Source organism: Narcine bancroftii, chromosome 4, assembly GCF_036971445.1.
Source record: "Narcine bancroftii isolate sNarBan1 chromosome 4, sNarBan1.hap1, whole genome shotgun sequence".
Classification (NCBI taxonomy): Eukaryota; Metazoa; Chordata; class Chondrichthyes; order Torpediniformes; family Narcinidae; genus Narcine; species Narcine bancroftii.
The window spans coordinates 224963916-224978186 of NC_091472.1; the positions used below are offsets into that span (position 1 = coordinate 224963916).

The 14271-nt window shown below is 43.0% G+C and overlaps 1 protein-coding gene across 18 annotated transcripts in view; it reads right to left on the bottom strand.

Moving 5' to 3' along the window:
* LOC138761643 (cation channel sperm-associated targeting subunit tau-like) overlaps positions 1-14271 on the bottom strand; it is a 189483-nt gene that overhangs the window by 85146 nt on the left and 90066 nt on the right. The window lies entirely within an intron of this gene.

Consider the following 14271-nt stretch of genomic DNA (forward strand, 5'->3'; position numbering starts at 1 on the left):
GGTACACTACAAAAATGGCTCTCGGAGCCAAACAAAAGTGCACAACGCACATGGGCGAGGAGCCGCGCATGCACAGTGTGCAATCAGAGGAGAAAAAGGAACCGGTGGGTGGGGGGATCAGCAGAGGAGCGGGTTGTCACAGACCGAGCAGCTGAGAGACACCCAACACCAGGGCTCTAGCTGGAGGATAAGGAAGACAGCAGAAGAGGGTGCGATGAAACAGACGTGGAAGAAGACAGAGGGAAGATCAACAAGAAGACCAACGTCAAAAAACACAACAGACGAGCAGCCCAAGAGGGGAGGAACAGCATCAAGAGGCCCAGCAAGAAGAGGCCCGACAAAGTGATACAAGCAGCTCATCAGAAAAAACAGAAGAGACACAGACACAAAGAAGAGAAGAAGATACAAACACAGATACAGACATAGAAGAGGAAGAAGAAGACCAAGATCTTCACAGAGAAATAGAAGGTAAAACTGATGAACAGAATATAGATAAAGTCTTTTTTTGAAGAACAAATGAGATCAGTAAAAGAATGGTTATCATTAGAATTTAATGCAATTAAAAGGAAAATGAAAAGAACAGAAGATAAAATGAAAAGGTTAGAATTGATAATGACAGAAATAGGGACAAGAGTAGAGAATGTGGAAGAGTGGGAAACAGCTGTAGAAATGGAAGTAAATGACTTAAGAGAAAAATTGGAAGAAAGTGACAAAAAAATTAAAGAGACACAAGAGTTATTATCTTAGAAAATTGTTATGTTGGAAAATTATAGTAGGCAAAACAACATAAAAATAGTGGGCCTGAAGGAGGGTGAAGAAGGCACAGACATGAAGGAATTTATAAAAGGATGGATCCCGAAGGTCCTGGGAACGACAGAAATGCAGGAAGAAATGGAAATAGAAAGGGGACACAGAACATTAGCTCCAAAACCACAGACACATCAAAAACCAAGATCCATCTTAGTAAGATTTTTGAGATACACGACAAGAGAAAATATACTGGAATGGGCAAGGAATAAAATTAGAGAAGATAATAAACCATTGGAAAACAAGGGAAAATATTTTTTTTCCCAGACATAAGTTTTGAACTCTTAAAGAAGAGAAAGGAATCAGATACAGCAAAATCAACTTTATGGAAAAAACGGTTACAAATTCATGTTAAGACATCTAGCCGTGCTTAAAATATTAATACCCGGAGAACAAAACAGACTGTTCTCAGATCCAGAGAAAGCGCAAGAATTCACAGAACATTTGCAGGACAGGAGAAGAGATGAAGAGATGCAACAAGAATGAAGAACGGCGATAAAGTGTATTTAAAGATGTAAAAACAATGTACATGTTAAGAACTAAAGAGGGAAAAGAGAAGGGAAGAAAGGGAGTAAGGGGAAAAAAGAGAGAGAGCTTTGTTATATGTGTTTAAAAAAGTGTTTTCTGTAGAGGGCTGGGTGGAGGGGGAATAACTGTCACTGAAAATTCAGTTGACACTGCGAATAAGATTGCAACCCAAATGAAAAGGGGAGTTGTGGTTGCCCGACAAGGGGTATGGGGCAACTCAGAGGTGGGGGGGGAACTTTTGGGGTTAAGGTATTAGTGGATGTGGGAACTGTGGGGGTACTTTATGTCTTAAATGTGTAATAAGAAAAAATTAAGAGATGAAAATGGGGAAAAGGGGGATGGAGGTGGCAGAGGTGGAAAAGAGATGTATGCAAGATATAAGATGGCCATGTTGAACTATTTGACTATAAACATTAATGGAATACATAACCAAATTAATAGGAAGAGGCTACTAAATTTATTGAAGAAGGAAAAAATAGATATAGCATTTGTGCAGGAAATGGATCGAACTGAAGTGGAACATAACAAACTAAAGAGAGACTGGGTAGGACACGTAACGGCAGCATCCTATAATTCAAAAGCTAGAGGTGTAGCCATACTAGTTAACAAAAATGTACCAATCAAAATAAAGGAGGAAATAATAGATCCGACAGGGAGGTATGCAATGATAAAGTGTCAGATATACTCAGAATTTTGGAATTTGCTCAATATACACGCACCTAATGAGGAGGATCAAAAGTTTATGCAGGATTTATTTTGAAGATTGCAGACACACAAGGAAATATATTGATAGGAGGGGATTTTAACCTTAATTTGGACCCAATGTTAGATAAAACTGGACAAAAGACAAGTAAAAAGAATAAAGTAGCCAAATTTATGGTTAAATCAATGCAGGAAACGAAACTTATGGATATATGGAAGAGGCAACTCCCAAGAGAGAAGGAATTTTCATATTATTCGTGTAGGCACAAAACTTACTCAAGGATTGATATGTTTTTGTTGTCAGCCCATATTCAAGGGAGAGTTAGGAAAACTGAGTATAAAGCTAGACTACTATCAGATCATTCACCCCTGTTATTAGCAATAGAACTGGAGGACATCCCACCAAGAAATTATAGATAGAGGTTAAACTCAATGCTACTTAGAAGACAGGAATTTAGGGAGTTTACTGAACGCAAAATTAAAACATATTTTGAAATATACACAGCATCAGTGAAAGACAAATTTATATTATGGGACGCGATGTAAGCCGTCATTAGAGGGCATGTAACGAAGATGAAAAAGGATTACAATCAAGAAATAGAGCAGTTGGAAAGGGAGATAGTAAGTACAGAAAGGAATTAGTAAAAAGAGATGATATAATGAAAAGGAGAGAATTGGCGGACAAAAAAAATTAAATATGAAAAATTACAAACGTACAAGGTGGAGAAGAACATAATGAAACAAAGCAAAAGTGTTATGAACTGGGATTAAAAACACATAAAATATTAGCCTGGCAACTTAAAACAGAACAACCTAAAAGAATGATACTGGCATCAAGGAAAAAGGACAAACAAATTACATATAATCCAACAGAGATTAATGAAAATTTTAAGAAATTTTATGAACAATTGATTAAACTGAGAATGAGGGGAAAGATGATAAAATAGAGGAATTTTTAGGTAAAACTGAACTGCCGAAATAGCAAGAAGAGGAACAAAACAAACGAATAAAACCATTTGAAATAGAGGAAGTACAGGATATATTACAAAAGCTGCTGAACAATAAAACGCCTGGAGAGGATGGATTTCCAATAGAATTTTATAAAACATTTAAAGAGTTATTAATTCCTCCTCTCCTGGAAGTAATGAACCAGATAGAAGAAACACAAAACTTGCCAGATTCATGTAAGACAGCAATAATTACAGTAATATCAAAGACGGGGAATGATCCATTAACACCAGCATCATATAGACCAATATCTCTACTTAACTCAGACTACAAAATAATAGCAAAATTATTAGCAAACAGATTGGCCGATTGTGCACCTAAAATAGTAAAACAAGATCAAACTGGATTTATTAAGAAAAAATGAACAGTGGACAATGTCTACAAACTTATTAATCTAATCCATGCAATTCAAGGAAATAAGAAACCAACAGTGGCTGTTGCTCAAGATGCAGAAAAAGCCTTTGACAGAGTAGAGTGGAATTACTTATTTAAAGTATTACAGAAGTTCAATCTACCAGAAAAATATATAAATTAGATTAAAGCATTGTATAATGGACCATTGGTGAAGATAACAGTAAATGGATATGTATTGAGTCACTATAAATTAAGTAGGTCAGCTAGACAGGGATGTCCACTATCCCCCTCATTGTTCGCCTTAGCAATAGAACCTTTGGCAGAACTGATAAGAATAGAAAATAAATAAAAGGGATAAAAATAAAGGAGAACGAGTATAAAATCAGCTTATTTGCAGATGACATCATAGTATACCTAACAGAACCAGAGGTATCAGTAAAGGAATTACATAAGAAATTGAAGGAATATGGAGAAATATCGGGGTACAAGATCAATGCAAATAAAAGTGAAGTGATGCCAATGAGTATCGCAGACTATACAGAATTTAAAAAAGAATCACCATTTAAATGGCAAGCACAAGCAATCCGATACCTAGGGATCAGGTTAGATAAAAACTTAAGCCACTTGTACAAACTAAATTATCAGCCACTATAAAGAAATTGCAGGAAGACTTAGAACATTGGAAAGAATTACCGCTAACATTGATGGGGAGGTTAAACTGCAATAAAATGAACTTGTTCCCAAGGATACAATACTTATTTCAAATGTTACCAATTCCCTTAACAGAAAAATTCTTTAAGGAAATTCTTGTGGAAAGGGAGGAATCCAAGGGTAGCGTTAGATAAATTAGCAGAGAGGTGTAATCAAGGTGGTTTACAGTTACCAAATTTTAGAAATTATTATAGAGCCGCACAATTGAGGTATTTATCAGATTTTTTACCAGACAAGGGAAAAACCAGACTGGACAAAGATAAAACTAGATAAAATAGGGGAAAAGGTACCAGAACATATCCTTTATAAGTGGGATGAAAAGCTGGTGCAATATAAAAACTCACCAATACTGCATCATTTACTTAATACATGGAAGAAGATCCACTTAGAAAGGAAAAAAAAAGAATGATCAAATACAAAAATTACTATTGACACAAAATCTGCTAATTCCTTTTACAATAGAAAAACTTTCCTTTAGAGAATGGGAGAGAAAAGGAATCAAAAGAATAGAAAACTGTTTTTTGGGAAATAATTTATTAACATTTGAACAGTTGAAGTACAAATATGGAATAATTCATGGTACAATGTTTGCATATCATCAATTGAAAGCTTATTTAAAAGATAAATTGGGAAACAGCTTGAGATTACCTGAAGGAAGCAGCTTTGAATACGTGATTACAGACACAATGATAATCAAAAGATTTATAACCAACATGTAGATTAAGATGCAAGATAAGGAAAATGAAATAAACTATAAACCTAAGCAGAAGTGGGAAAAGGATCTAAACATAAAGATAAAAAATGAAGTATGGGAAAATTTATGTTCTGGAACTATGAAGAATACAATAAACACAAGGTTATGCATGATACAGTATAATTGGTTACACAGAGTATATATTACTTCTCAAAAATTAAAAAAAGTGGGATTCAACATTATCAGATAGATGTTTTTGCTGTAAGAAAGAAATGGGAACAACATTACATGCAACTTGGGCATATACGAAAGTAAATACGTTTTGGGAAGAATTAAATCAGATACAAAATAAAATTACAAAAAATAACATAGCAAAAAAAAACAGATATTTCTTTTAAGTAACATAAGAAGTAGAGAATTAGGCCTCAAATTGGATAAAGTGTAAAAAAAATTCATTTTGATAGCCTTAGCAATAGCAAAAAATGTATAATGTCAACTTGGAAAATGGAAGAGAGCATGAGTATACAGCAATGGTACATGGAAATGAATAAATGTATTCCATTGGAAAAAATAGCATATAATTTAAAAAATAAAGTCACAATGTTTGAACAAATTTGGGAACCATACATGGAACGTATCAGAGAGAGCTTGCCTACGACCTCCATCCCCTAAAATGAGAATGAAAATGATAAGACAAAATGACTAGATTTAGTGTGTAATAAATAGGTGATGCATTTTTCTTGTTTATTTTCCTTTGTGTGAAAATATTGTTTTATGGTTTTATTGTATTGTATATATTGAATATTTATGGGTTTTGGAGGAGGGTGGGTAGAGGGGAAGGAGGAAAAGGGGAGGGGGGGGGAAAAGAGGAGAAAAGACCACTGTGTAAATTTAATGAGTTACGTTTGTACATATTTTGGTTGATATGGTTCACAGTGTGAAAAATAAAAATATATAAAAAAAACATCTGGCTTCAGCAAAGCTCTTGCATTTTAAATGTTACTCTGTGAAGTGTAACGGAAACTGAACCCCCATAATCTATCTCTCTTAATGACCTATTTATCCATAACCATTCTAACATCCCCGTAACACTGCAGACTGTCACAGAATATGACCTGCATCCCTCTCCCTTGTGCTGATACCCGGGGACCTGTCCTTCAAGGTCTCTGGCTCATTACAAAGCATGCTTACTTCACAATCAGTCAATGCACTTGTCTGACAAGAGATTCCAGAAATTTCACACAATTGACATGACATTGACCTGTCTGGAAGTTTTCTGAGTTCACTCCCCATTTCATTAAAATCGGAAAAACCAAGAAACCATTTTATATCAACAGATGGTTATAGGGACGAATCTGCTGGCAAGCCATTGCCATCATTACCAAGGGCAATACCAGAGATAGTGGTGGAGGAAGGAACAATAGGGACATTTAATGCCTCCTGTGCCTGAGCAGCAGCAATCATCAAAGACCTTCACCACCCAGCACACGCTCTGTCTTGCTGCTGCCACAAGTCTCGCACAGCTAGGTTCAGGAACAGCTGCTACCCCTCCCTCAACAATAAACTCAATCAGGGACTCATTTTACGACTCTTACTTTGCACATTATTAATTATTGAATATTTATTTTCTGTATTGCACAATTTGCTTGGCTTGGCTTCTTGCTTTTGTATACATATCTTTTCTTGAGAAGTTTTTTGTACTACCATTAAGTAGAAATTCTGCCCAGCCCGCAGGAAAAAGAATCTCAAGGTTGTATGTTTTGTTTCTTATGTGCTCTGACAATAAATATGAACATTGAACTTAAAAGACTCTTTGGCATATGGATGTAGGAAAAATAGAGGGTTGTGGGTAAGTTTATATCGGTAGGATGAAGGGCCTGTACTGGGCTGTAATGTTCTATGAATATTCTTCTGTGAATAACTGGAACTAAGCTAGGAGAGGACAGCCTTAATGGGCGAAAAGGCCTCTGACATCTTGAAATCTCCCCTGTTCTTAGTACAATAAGCAGAGGTGATTGGCAGAAGCAAACAACCAAAACCCCAAATAAGTCTCTTTCTGTTCCACATGAAAAAACTTGACTAATTACTCAGGAAGTGGCTGAACTTGCAAGACCAAGTAAAACTCAAGTCTGATCAATTCCATATCTAGTCAAGCATATTTGGTTTGACAATGGACAACAAGCATCAATGCCCAAATATCACTGCTGAATACACAAGGAACAGTTCATGCCCAAATCTATTGATGCTAATGTCAAACGGCCAACCTGATAAATCACATGAACGTCAGAACATGGGGTTGTGGTGGTACACCACCAGCCTACTGCAGGGGTCAACCTCTGTACCTGAAGGAGAGTAAGAGGACAGGACAACACCTGGCCGGCTGCCAATCAATCGGCCCGAATGGATCAAGCCCCACCCGGTGGGGTGTCAATCACCCTCCGGGATTATAAGCCTGCGCCGGCCTCCCGAGGCCTCACACAGAGTTGCTGCAGCCACGGCCAGCCTGACTCTGTGGAGGTCTTGTGGATTAAAGCCTGTTGTACAGTCTTTACCTTGCGTGTGTCTGATTCTGTCCAACAGCGCACCACAATTTAATCCACAAAATTTTCCCACGGGTGCCATGGAAAACTCCTGAGCGCAGGGAGCCTCGAGGTCGACCCATGCCACCCGGAAGCCCAGACACGCTTCGAGATCTGGCAGCACACAGTCGAGGCAATCATCGAGGCACACGAGGGTGACATCCTGGATTCCGATCGGAAGAGGTTGGTCCTACTCCGGTCAAAGCTGGGTCCTCATGCCTTCCAGGTAACTAAAGGCTGCTCCACATACAAGAACGCAATTGACACTCTCGAGAACTTGTACTTGAATGTGGTCTGTGCAAGGTACCTCCATGCAAGGTACCTCCTCAAAACCCGAGCCCAGCAATCTGGGGAGACGGCTGACTCTTACCTGGGACACTTGCGAGAGTTGACTCAAGTGTGTCTGGCTGAACCCGGGGTAGGTGTAGAGGAGGTCGAGAGGCTGATCCAGGAAATTTCATCCGAGGGCTAGGCTTGAAGGCCATCCGGCAGAAGCTGCTGGAAGACAACATCTATGCCCTAACCAGGACTGTGGAAATGGTCCAAACCCTGGAAGCAGCAGCCCTGCATGTCAAAGCCTTCGATTCCAGGTTTTCCCAGGCTCCCTCATGGCCCTCTCACACTGCAGCTGCAGCCCCAGGCTACCCTATTAACTCTCCCCATCCCTCCAGATAGTGACAACTCCCAATCCAAGATGTCCTGGCCGCCACCATGCTGACCAGGGACATTCCCCACAATCTCGGGCACTCGATGATGGACGTGCAAGTCAATGGTCAGGCACTTTACTGTTCGACAGTGGTAGCACCGAGAGCTTCATTCACCTGAGCGTGGCCCACTCCCTAAGATTAAAGGTCCACCCCACCACCTGCTTGATCACCCTCGCCACCAAGGATAAGACTGTTGGTACCCTCGGGCGCTGCTCGGTCGATATAACGGTGGGAGGGGAGATTTACACAGGATTCAGGCTCCTGGTCATGTCCAAACTCTGTGTACCACTCCTCCTGGGCCTGGATTTCCAGTGCCATCTGCAGAGTGTCACCGTTGCCTTCAGGGGGGCTCCAACCTCCACTCACATTGCACAGCACGCCAACCTACCAGCCCTGGCCAACCTGCGGCCTCTCCGCACTGCGCATCACCCCACCAGTGCTCTTTCCACATCTTGCGCTAGGCTGCAGGACGATCGCCACCAGAAGTAGACGCTATTGCGCTGCAGACAGGGACTTCATCAAGGTAGAGGTGCAGCGACTCTTGGCGGAAGGCATTATAGAGCCCAGTAACAGCCCTTGGAGAGCCCAAGTCCTGGTGGTCAAAGGGGGAAGTAAGCCGAGGATGGTCATGGATTACATCCGGACCATTAATCGGTAAACCCAGCTGGATGCCTACCCCCTGCCGAGGATCACCAACGTGGTCAATGAGATAGCCCGCTACCGGGTTTTCTCCACGATTGACCTGAAGTCGGCGTATCACCAAATCCCTATCCACCTGAAGGACAAGCCCTACACTGCCTTTGAGGCGGACGGGCACCTGTACCAGTTCCGCCGAGTTCCCTTTGGGGTAATGAACTGGGTCTCTGTCTTCCAGCGGAAGATGGATCGCATGGTAGACCAGCACAAGCTGAATGCGACATTCCCATACCTGGATGACGTCACTACCTGCGGCCGTGATCAGCAGGACCAGGACGCTAACCTGGAAAAATTCCTCCAGACGGCCGCAGAACTGAACCTTACTTACAACAGGGAGAAGTGTGTGTTCAGCACCACCCGCCTTGCCATCCTGGGGTACATCATGGACCATGGAGTTGTCGGCCCATACCCGGAAAGGATGCGCCCATTAATGGAGTTACCCCTGCCCCCCCAAGCTAAAGGCCCTCTGCAGGTTCCTGGGCCTGTTCTCTTATTACTTGAGGTGGGTCCTTCACTTCTTGGACAAGGTCCGCCCACTGGCCCAAGCCACAACTTTCCCCTCCCATCTGAGACGCAGGCAGCCTTCACCCGCATCAGGCAAGACATTGTGGACACCATGATGCAGGGTGTGGATGAGGACTCCCCCTTCCAGGTGGAGAGCAAGACCTCTGAGGTGGTCCTCGCTGCTACCCTCAACCAAGGGGGGGCGCCCTGTCACCTTCTTCTCCAGGACCCTTCACAGCTTCGAGCTAGGGCACTCCGCCATTGAAAAGGAGGCCCAGTCGACTGTGGAAGCGGTCCACCACTAGTGCCACTACCTGGCCAGCGGGAAATTTATGCTCCTCACAGACCAGCGGGCCGTGGCGTTCATGTTTAACACTACCTACAAGAGCAAGATAAAGAACGACAAGATCCTGCGCTGGAGAGTCGAGCTGGCAACCTTCAACTACAACATCCAGTACTGCCCTGGGAAGTTTAATGACTCCCCTGATGCCCTCTCTCGCACCTGCGCATCTATGCATTATGACAAGTTGCAGGCATTGCATGAGTCCCTCTGCCATCCGGGCGTCACCCGGTTGTACCATTTCATTAAGTCCCGAAATCTGCCGTACACTATCATGGATGTCAGAGACATGACCGAGGCCTGTTGGGTCTATGTGAAGTGTAAGCCCCGTTTCTTTCAACCGTCCCCAGGCCCACGTTGTAAAGGCTACTCGGCCTTTCAAGCATCTCGGTGTGGACTTCAAAGGGCCCCTGCCTTCCATAAACTGAAATGTCTACTTCCTCACGGAGGTGGATGAGAACTCAAGCTTCCCTTTCGCCATCCCTTGTCTGGACACCTCCACGGCCACTGTCATCAAAGCCTTGAGGCATATTTTCACCATGTTTGGCTACACTGCCTTCATCCACAGCGACTGGGGGTCTAGTTTCATGAGCGATGAGCTGCGCCAGTACCTGACGCCAAGGGGCATCACGACCAGTCACTTGACAAGCTATAACCCAAGAGGCAATGGGCAAGTGAAACGCGAGAATGGGGTGGTCTGGAAGGCAGTCCTCCTGGCTCTCAGGTCAAAAGGGTGGGCCGTTGAGTTCTGGCAGGACACCCTGCCCAAGGCGCTCCATGCCATTTGGTCATTGCTGTGCAGAGCTACCAAAGAGACCCCTCACGAACGTCTGTTCTCATTCCCCAGGAGGTCGGCGACTGGAATGTCACTCCCAGCATGGCTCACGTCCCCAGGACGGTGCTTCTGCGTAAGCATGTACTGACATACAAGGCCGAAGCCCTGGTAGAGCAGGTTTTCCTCCTTCATGCAAACCATAACTACGCTTACGTTTGGTTGGGCAGTGGCAGGGAGGACACTGTCTCAACCAGGGACCTGGCACCAGCAGAAGCACACACCACACCATGCCACCCTCCAACCCAGGACAATGCTGACCGGGCATACATCCCTATCCCCAGGCAGCTATGGGGCACGCAGGGCCTCCTTGACCAGGGGCCCGCTTCAGCCTTAGGAGATGAATCCGACCCCCCACCCATCCAAAATGACCTGCATACGTCAACACTGGCCCCCCCCCTTGGCCACACCTCCGCGTGGCACCACACTAGCCACACACACCCCTGCTGCCAGCCCCCCACTTCCCCTCTGACCAGTGACCAGGAGCCAGTCCTACGATGGTCACAGAGACCCCAGCGGCCGCCAAATCATCTCAACTTGTAAGTATTGTATGTACATAGTGGGTGCGATTCCTTGTTACTCCCCCCCACCCCCCCACCGCCTCCCCGGACAATTTTAAAGAAGGGGGTGGGAGGAGTCACGTGATGGAGTAGTGGCCGGACGGTGAACTCCAGCCCTCTCCAGAAAAGTCGGGAAAAACAAAGGAAAACACAAAGGCACAGAAATAAAAGTTACAGAAAAGTGAGTATAAAGGTGGAAAGAAGATGGCGACAAAAAAAGAAAAATCGAAAGCAACGGTAAGAAGAGAGGAAGAGAAGACAAAGGAGGAAAAAGGTGAAGGCCTTACCTGTCCGAAGAGGCCCGCTGCGGAGAGAGAAACCCGCTCCCTCAGGTCGGTAAATAATGGACTACAAAAATGGCTCGCTGAGCCGAGTAAAAGTGCGCAACCGCGCATGCGCGAGGAATCGCGCATGCGCGATGCGAATGAAAAAAAACCACACTGACGGGAGGGGGGACCAGCTGGGGAGTCGATCTCCACAGCCGGCAACGACAGCTGCAGAACACCTGCAGCAAGAAGAGACCACAGAAGACAATAGAAACAAGAAAGAAGAGGAGGAAAGGGCACCAAAGAAACAACAGATGGTCAACCCAGAGGAAGAAGAAGAGGAAGAGGAAGAGTACAGTGAAATAGAAGAAGAAAAGAAAGGCAAAATAAAGGATATACTTTCTCTTATTAAAGGATACATGGAGTCATTTAAAGAATGGCAAACACAGGAATTTAAGGATTTAAGAAAAAGAATAAACAACACAGAAGAGAAAATGAATAAAATAGAGATGACTTTAACAGAAATGGGAAAGAAAATGGACAAGATGGAAGAGCGGGCAGTAGCAGCAGAAATGGAGGTAGAAGACTTAAAAAAGAAATTGGAGGAATCTAATAAAAAAACTAAAGAGACACAAGAACTACTAGCTCAAAAAATAGATACAATGGAAAACCATAACAGAAGAAATAACATAAAGATAGTGGGCCTTAAGGAAGATGAAGAAGGCAAGAATATGAGGGAGTTTATAAAAGAGTGGATCCCTAAGACCCTAGGATGTCCAGAACTACAGCAAGAAATGGAAATAGAAAGGGCACATAGAGTATTGGCCCTTAAACCACAACCACAACAAAAACCAAGATCTATTGTAGTAAAATTCCTAAGATATACTACAAGAGAAAAGGTACTGGAGAAGACAAAGGAAAAAGTAAGAGAGGGCAACAAACCACTGGAGTATAAAGGGCAAAAAATCTTCATTTATCCAGATATAAGTTTTGAACTCCTAAAGAAGAGAAAAGAGTTCAATACAGCAAAGGCGATTTTATGGAAGAAAGGGTATAAATTTATACTAAAGCATCCAGCGGTATTGAAAATATTTATTCCAGGACAACAAAACAGACTATTCTCGGATCCAGAAGAAGCACGAAAATTTGCAGAACAATTACAAAAATAGACTGAGGGAGGAAGACGGGTAATGAGAGCTAAAATGATCACGATTGATATGTATGTGGGTAAAGACAAAAATAGACTAAGGGATGAAGACGGGTAATGAGAGTAAAAATGATCATGATTGATATGTATGCGGGTAAAGAGGTATAAGAGTGAATAGAGATAATGTGCATACGTGAATGTATCTGTACTTAGAGGAAAATATAGATAGTATAGACAAGAATTAATAAGGGAAGGTAATGGGATAGAGAGAATAAGGAGGGAATTAAAAGAGTGACCTTTGTGACATATGAAAAGTGAAATCTTTTCTGGGGGGGGCGGGGTGGGGGGAAATAGCGGTCACTGCAAAATCAGTTGACGCTTGCGAGTGGATTCGCAAATCCAAATGGAGAGGGGAGATGTGGTTGTCCGACAAGGGATAAAGGACAACTCAGGAGGGGAAGGGGAGATTGGGGATAAATAAGATAGAAATAGGAGAATAAGGAAAATGTTGGATGTTGTAGGAATGTTGTCTTATAAAGAGTTGAAAATAAGAAAACAGAAATGGAAAAGGAGGAAAGGTAATGATGGAAAAACGGAAAGAGAAGATAAACAAAATATAAAAGGGCTACGCTGAACTATATGACTTTAAATAGTTGGGAATACATAACCAAATTAAAAGGAAGAAACTACTAAATTTAAATGAATAAATGTATTCCATTAGAAAAAATAACATATAGGTTAAGAAATAATATTGAAATATTCGAACAAGTATAGGAGCCTTACATTAAATACAATAGCGAAAACCTACCGGGGACAAAGATTACCTAAGTTGATGGAAGGAGAAGGAAAGAAAAGAATGGACTCAGTAGAATTTCTGGTGTATTTTTGTTGAATGACAACATTGTCTGACTGGCTTAATGCAACCTAGATTGTATACCTAAAATGGATGAGAGGGGGGGGGTGGGGGGGTGGCTTGGGAGGAGGGGGGGGGGAGAAAAAGTCACTGTATATGTGTGAAAAAGAAATAGTGTATATCATGGCTAATGTGATTTATGGTGTGAAAAATAAAAAATTTAAAAAAAATAAAAAAAAAAGAAGGGGGTGAATGTGGTGGTACACCACTGGCCTACTACAGGGGGCAACCTCTGTACCTGCAGGAGATTATGGGACAGGACAACACCTGGCCGGCTGCCAATCAGTCAGCCTGAATGGATCAAGACCCACCCGGTTGGGTGTCAATCAACCTCCGGGATATAAGCCTGCGCCGGCCTCCCGAGGCCTCACACAGAGTTGCTGCAGCCACGGCCAGCCTGGCTCTGTGGAGGTCTTTGTGAATTAAAGCCTGTTGTACAGTCTTTACCTTGTGCGTGTCTGATTCTGTCTAACAGTGCACCACAGGGGTAGGAATCAAGGAGGGCCCCTGCCCCCACAAATATAGCATGCAGTGCTGCCAGAACTGCTGCAACTACAGTACTGCTGTTGGTGTGATCCCAGGAAGCAGAGACACAGTGCCCCCCGAAAGGTCCTCCGCCCAGTCCTACAGCTGATGACTCTCTCAGGGTTAAACAACTTGTTAAAGGAGCCAATGGAGTTTAATTTAAAATCCTGTGACAACAACGCTGGGCCAAAAATGGCAGTGCCTGTGCTTGGCAGCAGCCCCAAGAGCTTGAAGACTCCGGGGGAAAGCAACAGACCAGTGCAGGGCACCAGTAATGGAGAGATCATCCCCCACCTCACTGTTAAGAAGGAGAAGCTCCTTTGCTGGAGGGCATACATCGGCAGTGAGTTGTTGGTGACTTGTGGGCGAGGAATTCACACAGGCCATGGGCTGCTGGC